Here is an 18,493-nt window from a genome sequence, read left to right as displayed (position 1 = left end):
ATGCCTTAGTGCACCCCCGCTCTTTATGCCCCTCCTCGCCGCATCGACGACATAGCTTGCTCCTGTCTATGCCTTTGCATTCGTAAGCTTTATGGCCGGATTCTAGGCACCGATAGCACCTGTCCACTGAAGGCGGCTGGGGTATACTAATAGGGCATACCGACCAGCCGATCTTCAGCTTCCCTTTCTCGGTTACCTTTTTGGCATCCGCATTCAGTAGCCTGAGGTAGGCTACTTGGGTGCCAGAGGGTCCATCCCTCAATCGCACAGAGGCCCGCTCGATTGTGACGCCGCAGTGCTCCTTGACGGCTGCGACGACGTCTTCTGCGGTCATGAACTCGTCCAAGTGCTTGCACTGGAGAGTTGTTTCCGCACCTAGCGACCTGATTTGGGCGCCCTCACCAAGGACCTCTTGGGCCAAGGCCTTATATACTGCACTTGATTGTGCGCCTCGCTTCAGCACCAGGAGCATCTCTCCCGTGTTGGTGCGTCTTACGCTGCGCACATCCTGCCCAAGGGCCGAGAGACTTTCGGCCGCCTTCATCGATTTAAGGACATCGGCGTATTTGTCCTTGTCGGTTTTTAACCACAAGGCTTCGCCTCTGTCCTTGGCCTTCCTCGCAGGCCGCGGTACCTCCGGTTTCGGTGCCGGCTTTTTCTTGGTAACCAGCGTCCAGGGGTTTGAGCCCCCCTGCCCCGGTCGTGCCGGGTTGCTGGTACCATCGCTCTCCACAGCGAGGTCACTCTCGCCCTCGCTTACCTCACCCAGGCGGCGTTTGACCTTGACGGTTGCACGCCGAGTGGTGTCGGTTTTGGCACCCTCGCCTGGCGACTTCCTAGGGCGCTTCGCATTCGATGCCGTCTTGCGATTGCCCTTTCCCTTCGAGGGGAACTCGGTCGCCGCTCCGATCGACGTGGCTGCTCCGTAGAAGGTAAAGGCCACTGTCTGTGAACCTCTATCGACCTTCTCTCTTTCCTCCCTATTGGAGGCCACTGTCTGGGTTTCTCTGTCGGGCCTCTCCCGACATTCCACCCTCTCAACATATGCCTGCTGTTCCTGTCTTGCGACACGAACAGCTTTCCGAAGCTCCAAGAGGCTCAACTTCAACTCCTTGGCTATGTTCTGCTTTGCGCTAGCGAAGTCGATTATAGAATCGAGTTGCTTCGCTACTTTGCGCATCGCAGCTATTGGCCCCTCCGATGCGTTGGTAGGGATATTGCCTACCGCTGCTGGGGGGTCACTGGTGCTTTCGGATGCAGCACTCATCGCTCCACTACTCTCCCCACGGGGGGGAGACCTCGCCAAACCCCCTCTTGCGAAGGGGCACCTCCGTCTGTTTATTTTTATTCTTATTTACCTCCATGTATAGTCCCACGAGTAGCGCGAGAAATATATGTCCGCCACGCCAGAGCTCCGCATTAGCGTGGTAAGGGACGCTTACTGTGGGGGTTGCCCAGGTACCCCACAGGCTCCGTTAACGATCGAGCATCTTTTTCACCCCCTCGATCATTCATCCCTCGGTACGGGTCGCTTCACGCCTTGGAATTGGGGTTATGCCCTACCTTGCTTTACGTGGTGATCTCGGCCCGGATCATCACAACCATCCTCCTTTACCAGGGCTTTGGACCTGTAGCTCTGGTTCTCAATAGTTCCATGTACGTATGTTATTACAGACATGCTACTATTGGGATCCGTCATTCGCTAGCGGAGTTTACTAAAGTCGAATCGTTTGGTTACAGTTTACAGTAATCCTTTATATTGAATTGAATGTGTTGTTAAAATGAAATAACAAATCTTTGTTTATTGCACATATTTATTGGGAAAAAAAATAATTTATCCATGAATAAAGTGCTTTAATACTTTATTATTATTTCTTACCAAATGGAAATCAGATTATTTAGGTTGGATAAAAGAAATTCCAAATTTAATTTTTGGCGTATAGGTTTCGTTTTTGGACAAAATCTAAAGTTTCATACCTTTCTGTAAAAGGTGAAATGAATCCACAAGGCTGTCAATAATGTTTTACTCAGCGAAGGTCGATTAGATTAATTCACATTTCATCTATAGCAACAATTTGTTTATAAGCACATTCAGCAAAATGGTAAAACTAATCATAATCAAATTTCGTATATGGCGAAATATATCACATCGTAACACTGCCGTTTAAGAAGTTCTGTTAGTAGGAAGGAGCTTCACGAATTTAGGATGGACTTCTAGAGAAGGGCTAACACCATGTATTGCAGTTCTAGCAACCCAAGAATTTCTAATCCTGCTCTAATACCCGAGCTTATACCTTTTTCTTAAGTGGATCAATCTAAATGTATTACATTTTTCGTATACTTCACGAGTCTTTTTAACAACGTAAGTACACAGCTGCCGGAAGTTGCTACACCTGTCAAGACGAGGAGAGACGGTCAATTCTAATAACGGATGCATCATCCAGATTTTCGATTTGCCTAACCAACCAGATTCAACGGTTTATATATTATATATGAATGTATTGTATCAAACACACGGCTCACCATCACCGAAAGGCTCGCAAACCTCCTCTTAAACCAATTCAAGGAAAATTAAGGGAAAATTTGAATTGAAGTTCCAACCATATACGGTATGCTCCGTAATTATTCAGCTCTTACATTCATGGCCATTTGTAATCATCAACCGTTTATTAGTATATGACATGTCGATTTACCCTTTTCCTAAAGTCGATTGTGGCTAGATTATTATGAAGACCAAAATACGTTCCACAAGATTACAGAAATAGCTCAATTGGTAAAAGCGGCAGTACCACCACCATAAGATATCAACAAGCGAACATGGAGGACGGCATGCAATCAAATCACAGATTACCATAAATCGATAGAATAAAAAAAGTTATTCGAACTGATGAGGGGGGAGGGGGAAGAGGCTCTTGGGTGAATAAAAAAAAAACATTTATAAAGTTCTTTTTACATCTGCCGCATTTGATAGTGTCGATAAAGTAGTTTATTATACACACTCATCACATTTTGCCCATGGCATAGTGTCACTCGAAAACTATAACTGTACTATTCGAGAAATGGTTATCTGTGGTCACAATACACCAAATGATTGAAACGATTTGTGGTATGGTACCATGTTTGTTTTGTGTCACGATTTGTCATATTGTCAAAAAAAAAATCCAATAAACATAATGTAGTGCCGCAAAAATGGATTATAAGATCACCATTCACCTTATAATATGCCCTAAAATTTGTTCGAGGAAATCAGCATTTTTGAATGGTAACGTTACTTAACGACCTATTCGGTAAATGGTACAAGTGGCGCTGACCATAAGTGGAATAGTCAATATGATTGCTGGTAGCGTTGGTTTATCGTTTCGTTAATGATAAGAGGAAACTTCAGGGAATGGTTTTTTAAGGTTCAAATACCATTGCGGTTATCTTACAGGAATGGTCACCAAATATGCGGGTGGTTAGTTCGACTGGTCTGTCTATGAAAGGTCCATCTCTATCACTGGAAATACATGTGTTTTGACAGCTCGCAGTTTTGAGATCACTCGCACTTTGAAAGTGCGGAGTCCAGGTTGGTGGGAAGTGCGCAATATCAAAGTCTGTACACGGAAACGAAAAACTACCTAAAATTGAGTTCCTTTGACTCAATCTCGTGGTATCGTGGGGGAACTTAAAATTAGGTAAACCGTGTTGAAGGTAGTTTCCATTTAACCACGGCAAAAATTACAACTCATTGATAGGTTTTTCATACTCAAATTTAAGTTGAATTTACCTAATTTTGAGTTCACCCCAAACAACTCAAAAGTACCTTCCTCCACGGAAGACCTCGACTGAGTCGAATCTCTCTTTTTGTTTTTGACAACACTAGTAAGTGCGAAAGCGACACACAACTCAAAAGTAAGTTAAAAGAACTTTTCTGCAGGTTGTTTTATTTAACCGTGTATATCTCAATAGCGGATGACAGGAGTGACACCCTCCTGGTGTCATCACAGCAACCCTCAGCCACAGTTTATAGAGAATAGTTGCGCAAAGAGTGAAGACAAAAACTCTACATCTTTACAGCAAAGCTGGATTCTAATTTTGTTCGATAGGTAGACTTTTTTGGCTTCACTCTCTGCACACTCTTTGCGTACCTTTCTACTAAGGCCTTTGCCCTCAGCGACTGATATCCAACCAAACTTTTGAAAAGGGCCTATCTGCAAAACGTAAACATTGAGAAAATTGCAAAAGAATTTGTAGTCAAATAATTCATTTTAATCCTATTTATCCTATCGCAATGCTGTGATGTAAATTTGTTTCAAAATGTCGGATAATTTGGATCTGTCAAAATACATCTAGAACACGGATTTCCCAATGCGATGATCTGGCCACCTGTTCTAAATATAGTTTATTCGGTTTTATTATTCTTTATCACTTGTGTGACACATATTGCGTTTTCTGCTGTCAATTGTCACACATACTAATGAAAAATATTTGAAACAGTGTTCTACTCTTGTTTCAAATTGTGCAAAATTTAAAACAATATTCTGGTTACAATTGAAAACTGGAAAATCCAACCAGTGAAAATCGTATTTTCTCTGGTTCTAAACAATGGAATCACGTCGGAAGTAGTGCGCTATATTCGTACAACGATGCGCTATACAGCGCACAACTTCCGACATCATGGATTGGTACTAAACAAGAGAAAAAACGATTGTCGCTGGTTAGATTTTCCAGGTTTCAACTGTAACGACTATTAGTCTATTAGGCGAGTTGTTTTAAATCTGATCTAAAAAGTGCTCGAAAAATAGAACTGCATCTCAGCATTGCGATCGATCTGTTTTAGTCGGTGATGTAAAATAGAACAGCCCATATAGAACAAAATAATAAGCGTTGCGAACAGCCTTAGAAAATTGAAACTATTTTATTGCGTTTGATTGAGCAAATTGCTTCTACTTGTATACCTAATACAAGAAAATGCTTTTCAGGTCTGATATTACACCGAAAGTTAGAAGCATTAAGTGAAATCTAATTTGATAGTCAGATTGGCCCCATTGAACATCGTAAAACCATTGGCCATGTATGCAAATTATGGAAAAGTTGGGCTTAAAGTAGTTCTAGTTCGATTAATTCATCGAGGTGGTTGTTGAGCTGCTTTCCTAAGCCTTTTACAATCAGTTTTAATCTGGGGGTAGATCACTTGTGATGCATTTTTAAAACTCAGCGAAATTAAATGCATTTCTTTCCATCAAAATAGAAATTCATAATGTATTTTGCGTTGCGTGTAATGTATTTTGCTTTGTGTGCAAGACATCGAACCCCTACAAAAAACTTGCCCTACATTCGACAAAACGTCGAACAAAGTGGATCAGCGTAGGACGTTTGTTGAACAAACTTTTCTGTGAGGGAGTGCAAAGTTGTTACAAAAATGGAAATTAAATGCTTTTTTTTTATTTGATGCAAATTTGTTTTACATTCTTAGAGTAATATGCCCCTAGGTTATAATACAATAATTCTGTGTTGCTAGTTATGCCCTTTTATAATCAGTTCAGTCATAAAAATCAATTAGGCCCTTTTTTTAATTCGTGATAAAATCGTTATCAAAATTCATCATAATATAAATAATTATTGCGTTATGCACGTGTTTGGTTAGGTATTTTTAATGGGAAACATGAAAATTTAATTTGTTAACATTTTGCAATTAGGCTCTTTTCAAATGTTTGGCTAAAAATAATTCCACACTTCAAATAATCCGCACATTAGATTCAAGTGTTTAACATTTAATTTTGCCGCAACTGTATTGACACTTAGAACTCATGTGTCAGACACTTAATAACGCACTTCTTTGAAAACACGTTAGATCCAATAAACCGCACACTTAAGTTTCAAATGCATGACGTATTCAAATTAAGTGTGCGACAAATAAATATTGCATGAAATTCATATCGAATTTAAGTTGGCATCAACTTGAATATTAAATCATTTCCTATAAAAGCCATGCGCAAAAATATTAATTTTTACATGGGAGAACATTTGTATATCAATGACAATAAAGATTCTTTGGTTTGATTAAGTATCTTTTTATTTGAATGTAAAAATATATTATAATGATATACATTCTGTAAAATAAGATAATAAAATATTATTCTTTCATATACGAATTAAACAAATTCATCATTACCGCGTCTCTTTTTGCATCCGATATAAATCATACAGCTGCAAAAAAATATAAGGAACATAAATTACATTATCTGTACACACTTGCTAATATATCAATTATGCAAATAAATATTTTCAAGCATTAACTTACCATCCAAAACCTTCCAAATTTGCCATGCATTGAATTAGATATTTCTGCATGTTTTTACACATAATGTCACCGAAATTGTCAAAAGCATGGTTTACATGGGCGAAACATTTACTATTTAATAAGCTTACACTTACTATTTAAATGCGATAATATACGCCGTTGCCATCAGGTGACACACTTATATCTTAAAATACGTTTATTTAGGCCCAAAGGCTGTAGCTTAACGAGGCCGATAATTCATTTTTTTTTTATATTACATGTCACATGTTAGTGGGGGAAGGGAAAGCCGTATTTAGGGGCGGCTTGCTCCCCTCTTATGTAAGTAAAGGAAAAAGGTAGGAAGTGGGATACATATTGTGTAATTGACATCGTCGTTTGCTGATTGATCATTGTGGCGGATATGCACACTTTGTTGTAGTGTTGTAGTTTCCAGCCTGTAATCGCAGGGGCGAGGGGAGGGTCGATATTTCGGATAATTATTGGCACTCTATATCATCTGCATGTGCGGTATGTCATGATGTTCTGGATAGACGGTTATCAAGAAGAGTGTGCACCGAAGACTCGTGAAGCAATGCCATATTGTAGATACAGGGATAGGTTGGTGAGATTCTACTGTGAATGAGAGAGGGTAAAATGTATTAAACTTGGACATCAATGGTTTTCAAAAAGATATAGATAAGAAAAATATAGGGGTGGTCACGGCTTGCCAGGACGTCCCGGACTGGCACATAGGGTGATCTACCTCGGGCCCGAAGGGAATCTATTAGTTGGGACCTGGCAACACAGTACTCTGCGCACAGCCAAACAACATGCTCGATGTCGTGATAGCCGTTCTCACAAACACAATGATTATTTTCAGCAAGCCCTATACGACGGAGATGCGCGTCAAACGAGTAATGGTTGGACATGATCCTTGACATCGTACGAATAAAGTCCCGGTTCACATCCAACCCCTTAAACCAAGCATTCGTTGATACCTTCGGGATAATGGAATGTAGCCACCGTCCCAGATGCCCATTGCTCCATGAGGTTTGCCAACTATCGAGCGTCCTCTGACGAGAGATACTGAAAAATTCGTTGAAGCAAATTGGTCTTTCGTAAGTGTCGCCTTCTAATGCGCCCACCTTGGCTAAAGAGTCCGCCTTCTCATTGCCCGCAATAGAACAATGTGACGGGACCCAAACCAAGGTAATCTGGTAAGATTTTTCAGATAAAGCACTCAGATATTCCCGTATTTTCCCCAGGAAATACGGTGAGTGCTTTCCAGGCTTCGCCGCACGGATGGCCTCAATGGAGCTGAGACTATCCGAAACGATGAAGTAATGGTCTGAGGGGAGGGTGATCCCGAGAGTATACTGAATGGCAGCTAATTCTGCGACGTAAATTGAAGCAGGATCATTGAGTTTGAATGAGGCAGCAAGATTTTCGTTGAAGATACCGAAGCCTGTGGACCCGTCGAGAATTGATCCGTCAGTGTAGAACATTTTGGCGCAGTCGACTTGATGGTATTTGTTATAGAAAATATTTGGGACCACTTGTGGGCGAATATGATCCGGAATTCCACAAATCTCTTCCTTCATGGATGTATCGAAAAATACAGTTGGATCAGAAGTATCTAAGAGATGAGCACGGTTGACGTTATATGTAGATGAATTGATGTTCTGTGCCATGTAATCGAAGTACAAGGACATGAATCGGGTCTGAGAATTAAGCTCGACAAGCCTTTCGCAATTTGCAATCACCAATGGGTTCAGAATATCGCATCGAATGAGCAATCGATATGAGAGGTCCCAGAATCGATTTTTCAGCGGTAGAACGCCCGCCAGCACTTCGAGACTCATTGTATGGGTCGAGTGCATGCAACCCAAGGCAATACGCAAGCAACGATACTGGATTCGCTCCAGTTTGATGAAGTGTATGTTCGCAGCGGAGCGAAAGCAGAAACATCCGTACTCCAACACTGATAATATCGTTGTTTGGTACAACCTGATTAGGTCTCCTGGATGGGCACCCCACCATGTTCCAGTTATTGTACGGAAAAAGTTGATCCTTTGTTGGCACTTCTGTTTCAGATACCTAATGTGACATCCCCAGGTACCTTTAGAGCCGAACCATACCCCGAGATATTTGAATGTTGAAGCCTGAGCAATAGTTTGATCCATTAATTGAAGCTGTAGTTGCGCTGGTTCACGCTTTCTAGAAAATACGACTAGCTCAGTTTTCTCCGTGGAGAACTCGATACCCAGTTGGAGAGCCCATGCAGACAAATTGTCCAAGGTATCTTGCAGTGGTCCTTGCAAGTCGACGGCTTTAGGACCTGTAATAGAGACCACACCGTCATCTGCAAGCTGCCTTAGCGTGCAGGAATTGACAAGACATTCGTCAATGTCATTCACGTAAAAATTGTAGAGGAGAGGGCTTAGACATGAGCCCTGGGGAAGGCCCATGTAGCTAAATCGTGATGTCGATAAATCGCCATGCGAGAAATGCATTTGTTTTTCAGACAACAGGTTTAGCAAAAAGTTATTTAAAATTGGCGAAAGACCATGCTGGTGCAACTTCTCATAAAGAATGTTGATCGAAACTGAATCGAAAGCCCCCTTAATATCCAAGAATACTGATGCCATCTGCTCTTTGTTAGCATATGCCATTTGAATTTCTGTTGAGAGCAACGCAAGGCAATCGTTCGTCCCTTTGCCTTTGCGGAAGCCAAATTGTGTATCTGACAGTAAGCCATTTGTTTCGACCCAATTGTCGAGCCGAAACAGGATCATTTTCTCGAACAACTTCCGGATACAGGACAGCATTGCAATCGGACGATACGAATTGTGGTCGGAGGCTGGTTTTCCTGGTTTTTGGATGGCGATGACCCTCACCTGTCTCCAGTCATGTGGGATAATGTTACCCTCAAGAAACCTATTAAATAAATTCAACAAGCGTCTTTTGGCAGAGTCTGGCAGATTCTTCAATAAGTTGAATTTGATTCTATCTGGCCCCGGGGCTTTATTGTTACATGATAAGAGAGCAAGTGAGAACTCCACCATCGTAAACGGTGTTTCGTTCGCGGTATTGTAAGGCGACGCGGCGCGGTAGATTTTCTGTGCCGGGGCGGAATCCGGACAAACCTTCTTGGCGAAATCGAATATCCAACGGTTTGAATATTCCACGCTCTCGCTAGTACTGTTACGGTTTCGCATACGTCGGGCCGTGCCCCAAAGAGTGCTCATCGATGTTTCTCTTGTTAACCCGTCGACAAACCGGCGCCAGTAACTGCGTTTCTTAGCTTTCATTAAATTTTTCATTCGCTTTTCTAATATCGCGTACACTCGATAACTAGCAACTAACCCGTCGTTCCGGAAGGTTTTATACGCGGCAGCTTTCTCCGCGTACACGTCTGAGCACTCTTTGTCCCACCACGGGTTGGGAGAACGTTTTTGGGTGTTCACGTCGGGTACTCGTTTCGTCTGAGTTTGAATCGCGCTATCGAGAATCGAGTTGGACAAAAACTTATATTCTTCCTCCGGGGGAAGTATCTGTGTTGAATCGATAGTTTTGGATATCTCAGCAGCGTAGCTCTTCCAATCAATGTTTCGTGTGAGGTCATAGGGAACATTGATTGGTGTCGATGGTCTTGAACCAGTGGTGATTGCAATTACAATTGGTAAGTGGTCACTACCGTGGGGATCAGATATTACCTTCCACTTGCAATCTAACCGTAGTGATGTCGAGCATAAAGATATGTCCAGTGCACTTGCTTGCGCAGGTGGTCTAGGAATTCGTGTCATTTCCCCTGTGTTCAGAATTGTCATATTGAAGCTGTCACAAAGGTCTTGAATTGTCGAAGATCGATTATCGTCGTATAGACAGCCCCACCCCGTACCGTGAGAGTTAAAGTCTCCAAGAAGCAGGCGGGGCGAGGGAAGGTGTTCAATCACATTGGAGAATCTTCGATATCCCATCATGGCCCTAGGAGGAATGTAAATAGAAGCAATGCAAAGATCTTTGCCTTTGATTGTTGTTTGACAAGCGACAACTTCAATGCCTGGCGTCGAAGGGAGGTTGATTCGATTGAAGGAGTAGCACTTTTTGATCCCTAAAAGTACCCCCCCATATGAGTCTTCTCGATCCAAGCGGATAATGTTAAAATCGTGGAAGTTGAGGTTTATATTAGAAGTTAGCCATGTTTCACATAGGGAAAATGCATCACAATGATTGTAATTTAGCAAGTGTTTTAATGAATCAATTTTGGGGATAATACTTCTGCAGTTCCACTGTAAAACAGTGATCAGATCCCTGATTCCGTCTAATAAGTTAGCCATCGAAGGATACGATCGCTGTAAGGAGGGGCCATTGTTCAGTCAACTGTTTTAAAAATGTTCTTACTGTTGGTAGAATAGCAACCAGCAAGCTTTTCATAGGATCGGTAATGTTGAAAGCTGTGAATATCCAGTCCACAATGTCAGAAAATTTAAGGAATCCCGTTTTAGGTTGAGTTTCTGACTGTAAAATTGGAGCACTTGGGATTTTTGGTGCCCCGGGGAGTGCTGGGAACTCCTGGTTGTATCTCAATTTCCCAAAACCAGGAGGTATTATCTTCGGATTTGTACCAGCACTTCCAGTTGATGAATTATTTTTATTTTGTACCCTTGTTTGGGACAACCTAGGACCCTTACGAGGAAGTTCAGGTGAGTTTTGATTAGGTCTTTTCCTAGAGTTTCCAAGCGGAGCCAAAGAATGCCCCTCGCAAGGGTCGTTAGAGGCGTTATCGTCAGTTGGCAAGAGAGCGAATGGGTTTTCGGAGATAAGTGGAACAGCTCTTTTAAGCATTTCTGCGTAAGAGCGTCTGGAGCGATCTTTGGCGGATCGCTTCAGTTTATCCGCGCGAAGTTTGTACGTTGGGCATGTCAAAAGTGCATGCGGATTCTCCCCACAGTAAACACACTTCTCAGCGGGGCTACTGCAAGTATCATCCGCATGGCGTTCCCCACATTTACCGCACCGTTGCTTGTTGCTACAGTAGGTGGCCGTGTGACCTAGCTGCTTGCAATTGGAACAATTCATGACCCGCGGTACAAACAGGCGTACAGGTAGACGAGCTCCTCCCACTTCAACGTAGCTCGGAAGTGCAGATCCGGCGAAGGTTACGCGAAACGAGTCTGCTGGATAGTAATTTCCATCTTCGATGGATTTTGAGTGCAATTGCTTGCACTCCAAAATCTTAACTGATTGAAGGTTAGGGTCCTTAAATCGGCCAGCCCCATCATTCATCAGATCATCGACAGTTAGACCCGCATCACTTACCACACCGTCGATCTCCACATCACGAGAAGGGATGTAGACGCGATACTCCAGCGTAAAGAGGCTATTGCTAACGATATCATTGGCCTGTTTCAAGTCAGTAACGACTACGCGCAGTTTATCTGACTGAACCTTTTTAATCTCGGTTACGGCCGAGTAACGTTTTGTCAGCTCCCGTGCAACAGTTATGCTGTTTAACGGTTTGTTTTTGGGCCGAAAGTATACCACCCAAGGACCAGCGGATCCATCCTGGTAAACCTTGACTCGGGGGGGCTGTGAGACATTGGGGGAAAGTGGGGGAAGTGGATCGACCATAACATTATCTGTCTCAGTATCAGATATACGTTCTTCTTCTTCATAATATTCCTCTTCGGAGGGTGATCCTTCTGTTTGTTCCATTTTGTTGCGGGAGCAACACGCTCGACCGCACTGTTTAACTTAAATCAAAATAAAAAATCAAAAGCAATAAAAAGAAAAAAATCGATAAGAAAAGTAAAAAACGAAACACTTCACCAGTTGGTTCCTGACGAGCTGGTAGGTGAATTAATCCTTCATTTGTTTTATCCGTCACCCGCGTGACCTTCACACAGTAGAGCTGATATAGCTCGTCTAAACAAAGCCGTCTTTCAGGCAAGAAAAATGTTTAGTAACGCACTTCACTGCACTACTTTAACTGATATCGCAGGTAACAATTATCACTCGCGGGACTGTTTATTAGCAATGCTTTACTGCAGCCTCTGCCACAGCAAGCACCTTCGTACCACCGAAAAAACTAAACCACACCGGAGAGAACAAAAAGCACTTGTTTCCCGGTACAAAGTTGGGTTACGAATGTGACACACTTATATTTTAAGTTTTATTTTATTGAAGAGCAAAAGGAAAATACTTGAGTTTTCAGTGTGGTTTGAAAGTCAAATCTTATGAGTCGAATCTATTCGGAAAAAAGTGTGCATTATTCACTGTTATGGGCAAAACATTTATGATCTAGTACGCTGACTTTTAAATTTTAATTGCGATGACACTTAATGTTGCCGCAATTGTCAAAAACTTGGATGTCATGGTCAAAACATTTATGGTTTAATACGTTGACACTTAAAATTTAAAAGTGATTACAGTCGATCGTGTCATCGAGTGGCACACTTAAATTTTAAGTGTAATTTCCTTTAAAGCTAAGTATGCACCTCTTGCGAAATGAAATTTCCTATACAAAACCTATGCATAAAAAACGTCGCGAAATGCTCGCGAAAAAAAATTTCGTTTCCATTTCGTAAGCGGTACGCAGCTCTCGCGAAAACGATAACGAAAAATGCAGTTAGCCGAGACACGGTTCGACAAACGATAAGTTTCATAATACTTCCGCGAGATAGCGCTGCTTTCTATGCGCTGTCACCAAGGCAAACTTTTTCTTTGCGAAATAATGGTCAATGGTATTATTTCGCACGGAGGCTCGCGAAATTTTGACAGGTTGCATTGAAAAAATATAAAAAAACAAAAGATTAGTAAAATTACTAATCTTTTGTTTTTTTTTTCATCGCGACCTGTCAAAATTTCGTAGTTTTGAGAATCAATATTTTGAATTTGAATGGTAAGTTTTAAAATATTATTGGAATTGTGATTGTTTCTAGTAATTATTATTTACAGCACACCCGAACAAAGCAGCCACAAGAGCAGCATTTTTCGTCACCAGCCATCTATCTACTTGATAAGTTTTCAACAACAACAACCAGGTGCTACAAATCAGCTCAACTTGACTCAACATCCTGGATCTGGCAATCAGCCAACCGACATTAAATCGATACAACCGTAGCAGTACCAACAACTCCAAATCCAGCAGCTGCCAACAATCTCTCAAAAAAGAACCACAGCAATTACAGCTCAGAACCAACAAAGCAACAAGAGCTTTTTTACGAATAATGGACCCATCGGAAACACTTTATCGGCACATTCTGTCGTAAAACTTGCCTGCCACTATTCTTACCAGCGGTTACCTTCCTGATGTAGAGAAATCAGAGTCAAACACAAACGTCATATTACTGCCTTGGCTCCTACCAGTTGCTTGCATGAAAATATCGCTGCCTCCACAGTGCTCGTGATTTCATCCCAGCAGCAGCTAGCAACCACAATTCCAGTGCTTATCGCCAGCAACATAAGAAAATTAAGATTTCCCCCAGACCATGACCATCATCCGACAGATCGGCAGCAACGTTCAACTGACGGTACAACCTGGCCAGCAACCGCAAGTAGTGCAATCGATCCAAGCCAAATGTAGAAGACCATTGGTCAACTGCAAAAAAAAGATACATCAACAGCACCTTCAAACACAGTAGCAGCAGCATACTGTACTGTACCACGCCGCGTGCAGGACTTTTTTTATTCAGCTGGTGCAGCAAGGTGAGTCATTTTTACTACCTTTTTTAGTTTCGGAAGGATCAGTACCGTGTTCAGTACATTGTAATGTAATACCCTATTCTTCTTTCAAAAGCTCGCGTTCACTCATTCACGGATATTTTTCATCATATTTTTTTTCAGATCGAACAGCAACCATAGCGGATACACATCACCGAACACCAGCAACATAATGCCATGGTAACCACCCAGCAGCAGAACACGGCGATAATGGGCCAACAGTAAATACAACATCAAGATCCTCGGAAAGGACTTTCTCTTTCGGTATGTGTTTAACAGTAGCTTCTCTCCACCAAGCATTCCTTTGCATATTTAGATGTCCTTGTCAATTTACAGAACAAACATAATGGAATCATACTCTACACGCGCGACATATTCAATCGGGCCAACCGTGTGACTCGTTTGGCAAAAAGGGCTCATCATCGGTTTCATGGCAGCGAAGTGAGCAGACAAAAGAAGGCGTTTTTTCCGAATGGTCGCTCTGGGCAAAAGTTCAGCTAATTGCAAGGAACAAACCACCGGAGTGACAGTATCCGTGCTGATTCAGGACCTTTTTCCATATATTGTAGCTTTTGAATTTTAATACCCGGTCGAAACGATGGCAAGTGCTGCCGATAACTGGGTCAAAAAGGCGGAAGGAGGATCAGGAAATTTCTGCACTCGGTAAGTGTTTTTTTTGTCATAACCAACTAACCTATTTTTGGAGCGATAATTTTTCCATAGGTTTTGAATTTTTCTTTTCAATACAAATAGGTTGTCGATCTGAGTATCCCTAAGGATAAGGAACCAGAGCCGACGGCTGACAGCCCAAAGAAACAGAAAGCGGAAAAACCTTCTAGTTCACCGCCAGTAGAACCAGCGATCAAATTACTCCGGTAGAAACGGCTGCACCTGCAGTTTTGTTTTCGGTAGCTACAGAAATTAAGACTTTAGCAGCTACTGAAGAAAAAAAAGCTGCTAGCGAAAATGGAGAAACAGCTTCCTCCACGGAAGATGCAGAGGCATTCAAGTAAGTCGCAATCTGGAGAAAATTTTGATTAGGACATAAGTAACATTGAGAGCCTCTCTCTGTTTACTTTCTGTTTTGATTATTACGTCTTTATAACACTTTACACTAATTTTCCAGTACATATCGAAAGCCGATAGTTTTTACTAGAATATTAGGCAAAGAATTGAGTACTAAATATTGAAACGACCGAGTAATTAACAGAAGAGAAACACCCCAAAAAGAATCTCGTTGTTACTTACGTCCTATTCAAATTTTTCTCCAGAAATATTTAATATCAGCTTTGAAATTATCCATGATTCATCTTTTAGCCCGGCGGATGCAAGTTTGCTAATTAAACTTATTCGCAAAGGTCTAGTAGAATCAAAGCTGGATCTGGGGGTGAAGGATCCTTCTTCGCCGCTATACTTGGTTAAAACTTTCGAAGCTTTGCACATGAATTCGGAACTGCTTCTATGCTATGGGTTTCAACGCTCCTTCCAAGATTCAGAAGACGGCTCAACCTACTCTGTTGGCCGATCCACCACAGAACATAATCGCCCAGAGTTGGTCGGGAACAAGAAAAACCACTGCCTTCGTGCTGGCAATGCTCAATCGAGTCAATCCGTTGAAAAACTATCCGCAGGTGATTTGCCTTTCCCCACGTATGAACTGGCAATTCAGAAGGGGAAAGTAGCTGCAAAACGGCTGGTTAAACCGTTCGCGGTGAGAAGATCGTCAAAGGGGCGAAGCTGACTAATCATATCATCATCGGAACAGCCGGGCGTTCGACCTTAAGAAGATTGCCATTTTTGTAATGGACGAGGCGGGCGTTATGATCGCTGTTCTTTTTAGCAACGTACGAGCGGGAGGTGATGGGATTCGTCCAGTACATCGTAACCAATCCGATCATGATTCTTCTGGTGCGGGAGCAAGAATCACTCGATAACACCAAACACTACTACGTCAAATGCCGCAACCAGGACGAGAAATATCAAGCAATTTCAAACATGTACGGTGTGATTACCGTCGGACAAGCGATCATTTTCTGTCATATGATGTATAGGACAGTTGTAAACTCCAAGTAAACTTATTTTCGGCATTGTTAATCGATCGAAACAGGCACGCAAAACGGCCGGTTGGTTGACCGGCAGGATGTCCCAGGATGGTCATTCGGTAGCGGTACTGTCCGGTGATCTAACGGTGGAGCAACGATTGGAACGAACGTTTTGTCCAGGGGTAAGTTCCACCACTTGATTCTGGCTACAGCACCAGGTCACGGAGAGATTCTTTCGTCTTAGGTATCGACGTCGAACAGGTTACCATTGTCGTCAACTTCGACCTGCCGATGGATTAGCAGGGACGAGCCGATTGCGAAACGTATCTACATCGAATTAGACGCACCGGTAGATTCAGTAAGTGTGTCATTCTTGTGATTCTATAGATTGTATTTCTTCCCACTTCTTTAACAGAACGGAATCACCATCAACCTAGTGGGTAGTGATCGAAGCATGATGATTTGCAGATCAATGGAAAAACACTTCCGGAAAAAGATTCAGTTGCTAGACGCGGAGAACTCGGACGAAAGGCGTAGGAGCTTTTTTGGGTCATACTTGTTTTGATTCTGAATTTATAATTTTATTATATTTTAATTTTTTTTTCTTCCTTGACCTGACATAAGGTATACAAATGTAACCAACAGGGTATCGTAAGCTAATAAATTTACAATTACAATTACAATTTATCTCTACCCAGTTCTATCCAAACATTTGAAAAGGGCCTAACTGCAAAATGTAACAAATTGAAAGTTCATGTTTTCCATTAACGAATATCTACCCGAGCACGTACATAACGCAACATTTGATTATGAAGAATTTTGATAGCGATTTTACAACAATTTATAAAAGGGCCTAATTGATTTTTATGACCGAACTGATTATGAAAGGACCTAGCTGATTGAAAAGTGCCTAACTAGCAATACACTCGTTTTAAATGGATTATAACGTATTATTGTATTATGACTGATTGTAAAAGGCTTATAACATCTTTTCCATAATTTACATACAGGGCCAATCTGATTTTATGATGTTCAGTGGGGTCAATCTGACCATCAATCTAGAATTCAGTTAATTCGTCTAACTTTCGGTGTAATATCAGACTTGAACAGCATTTTTTGTGTGAGGTATTCTGCCGCTAGAAGCAAAACTGTCCCATGTGCTATGGGAATCCCTATACACATGGGACAATTATACTTCTTGCGGCAGTAATACAAGTAGTAGCAATATGCGCAATTCCTTAAACCTCTCTAGTGTTTCATGCAATAAAAATTACCACGAATTACTTATGGCAATAAATTTGAATTACGATTCTCACAATTGTTATACCAAAAATAGGTTTGTATCCGTACTGATTTTTGGTAGCATTCCCTGAGACTTCCAGAACCTTTAGTAGTAGCACAGATAACAGACGTTTAGGCTCGATTTGAATCGTGTGTAAATACCCGCTGCTGAAATTCCGAATAAATCAGACATCTGAAACATGTTTGGCAAACGTTTGCAGATGGCGCAGTGATCACTACAATGCAGTTAGAGTGCAGCTGTCGAACACGTGTAGCAAACAGTTGCGCAGATGGCAATAGTGAAACACGGATTTTCAACGTATATCAATTTGAAAGTTTACACAGGTTTTTGAAGAAATTTTGTTCTAGCCTAAACGTCTGTTATCTGTGGTAGTAGCCATTGTTATCATAATCGATTTTTAACGTCAGCCAGAGTTTAAAGCCTAGGGTTTGGTTCGACCTGAAACCGATTGAGTCGGAGTCGGTTGTTATATTTGCGTTATATTTCCGGATTCCGAAACGTGTTTCGAAAGGTAGTTTCCCCGAGACTTGTGAAAGCGGTAAAGGCGGCCAAGGCAATCAGATTTGCTTCTTAATGGTCAAACGCCGATTTAGAGCTACGATTCGGACAATTACAATAGATTTGGGTTGAGCGAATTTCGATCATTTCCCTGGGTCTTCTAGAACCGGTAGAAGCAGCCAATTTAGATAGAAAATGGCCAGCCAATGATTTAAATTTCCGATTGCAGGAATTGTGCAGTCTAAATTGGTCAGACTGAACTTCCCCGAGACATCCGGAACCGTCACAAATAAGCATTATGATTAATCATGCTCGAAATATGATTCACGCTGAGTACGTCACTTCCCTGAGAGCTTCATGAATGGCAAAAAGGTTTACAATTGTTACCGATTTCATACACATCCGTGATGAATTAATAAAATACATAATTTAAAACATTTAAATGACAACAGAAACATAAAAAAGAAATAAACAAACAACAGCTGATGTCGTTTTCCAGTTATCAAAAGCGACATCTAACAGCAAACACACAGACTAGTTTTCGCGAGCAAATGTCAAAATTCCGCACGGAAGAAGGAAAAATATTTCGCGACCTCATTTCGCAAGAGGTGCATACTAAGCTTAAGGGCAAAAGGAAGGTTCTTGATTTCTCAGTGTGGCTCG

At 41.8% G+C, this 18,493-nt stretch overlaps 1 long non-coding RNA gene across 5 annotated transcripts; it reads left to right on the top strand.

The window, feature by feature from the left end:
* Window positions 1-13,113: 13,113 nt before the first annotated feature.
* LOC131676932 (uncharacterized) lies at window positions 13,114-18,436 on the top strand. Of its 5 annotated transcripts, XR_009303268.1 has the most exons (8): window positions 13,114-13,166; window positions 13,223-13,972; window positions 14,111-14,251; window positions 14,324-14,650; window positions 14,741-14,996; window positions 15,305-16,211; window positions 16,274-16,387; window positions 16,445-18,436. It is a non-coding gene; the product is annotated as an uncharacterized LOC131676932 (long non-coding RNA). The 5 variants fall into 5 exon arrangements; XR_009303275.1 differs by having other exon boundaries at window positions 13,121-13,972; window positions 16,274-16,378; XR_009303261.1 differs by having other exon boundaries at window positions 13,121-13,972.
* The last annotated feature ends 57 nt before the right edge of the window (window positions 18,437-18,493 follow it).

The sequence above is a fragment of the Topomyia yanbarensis genome, chromosome 1 (genome assembly GCF_030247195.1).
Source record: "Topomyia yanbarensis strain Yona2022 chromosome 1, ASM3024719v1, whole genome shotgun sequence".
NCBI lineage: Eukaryota > Metazoa > Arthropoda > Insecta > Diptera > Culicidae > Topomyia > Topomyia yanbarensis.
The sequence above is the reverse complement of the archived record's forward strand: the minus strand, read 5'-3'. Positions and strand labels throughout refer to the sequence as shown.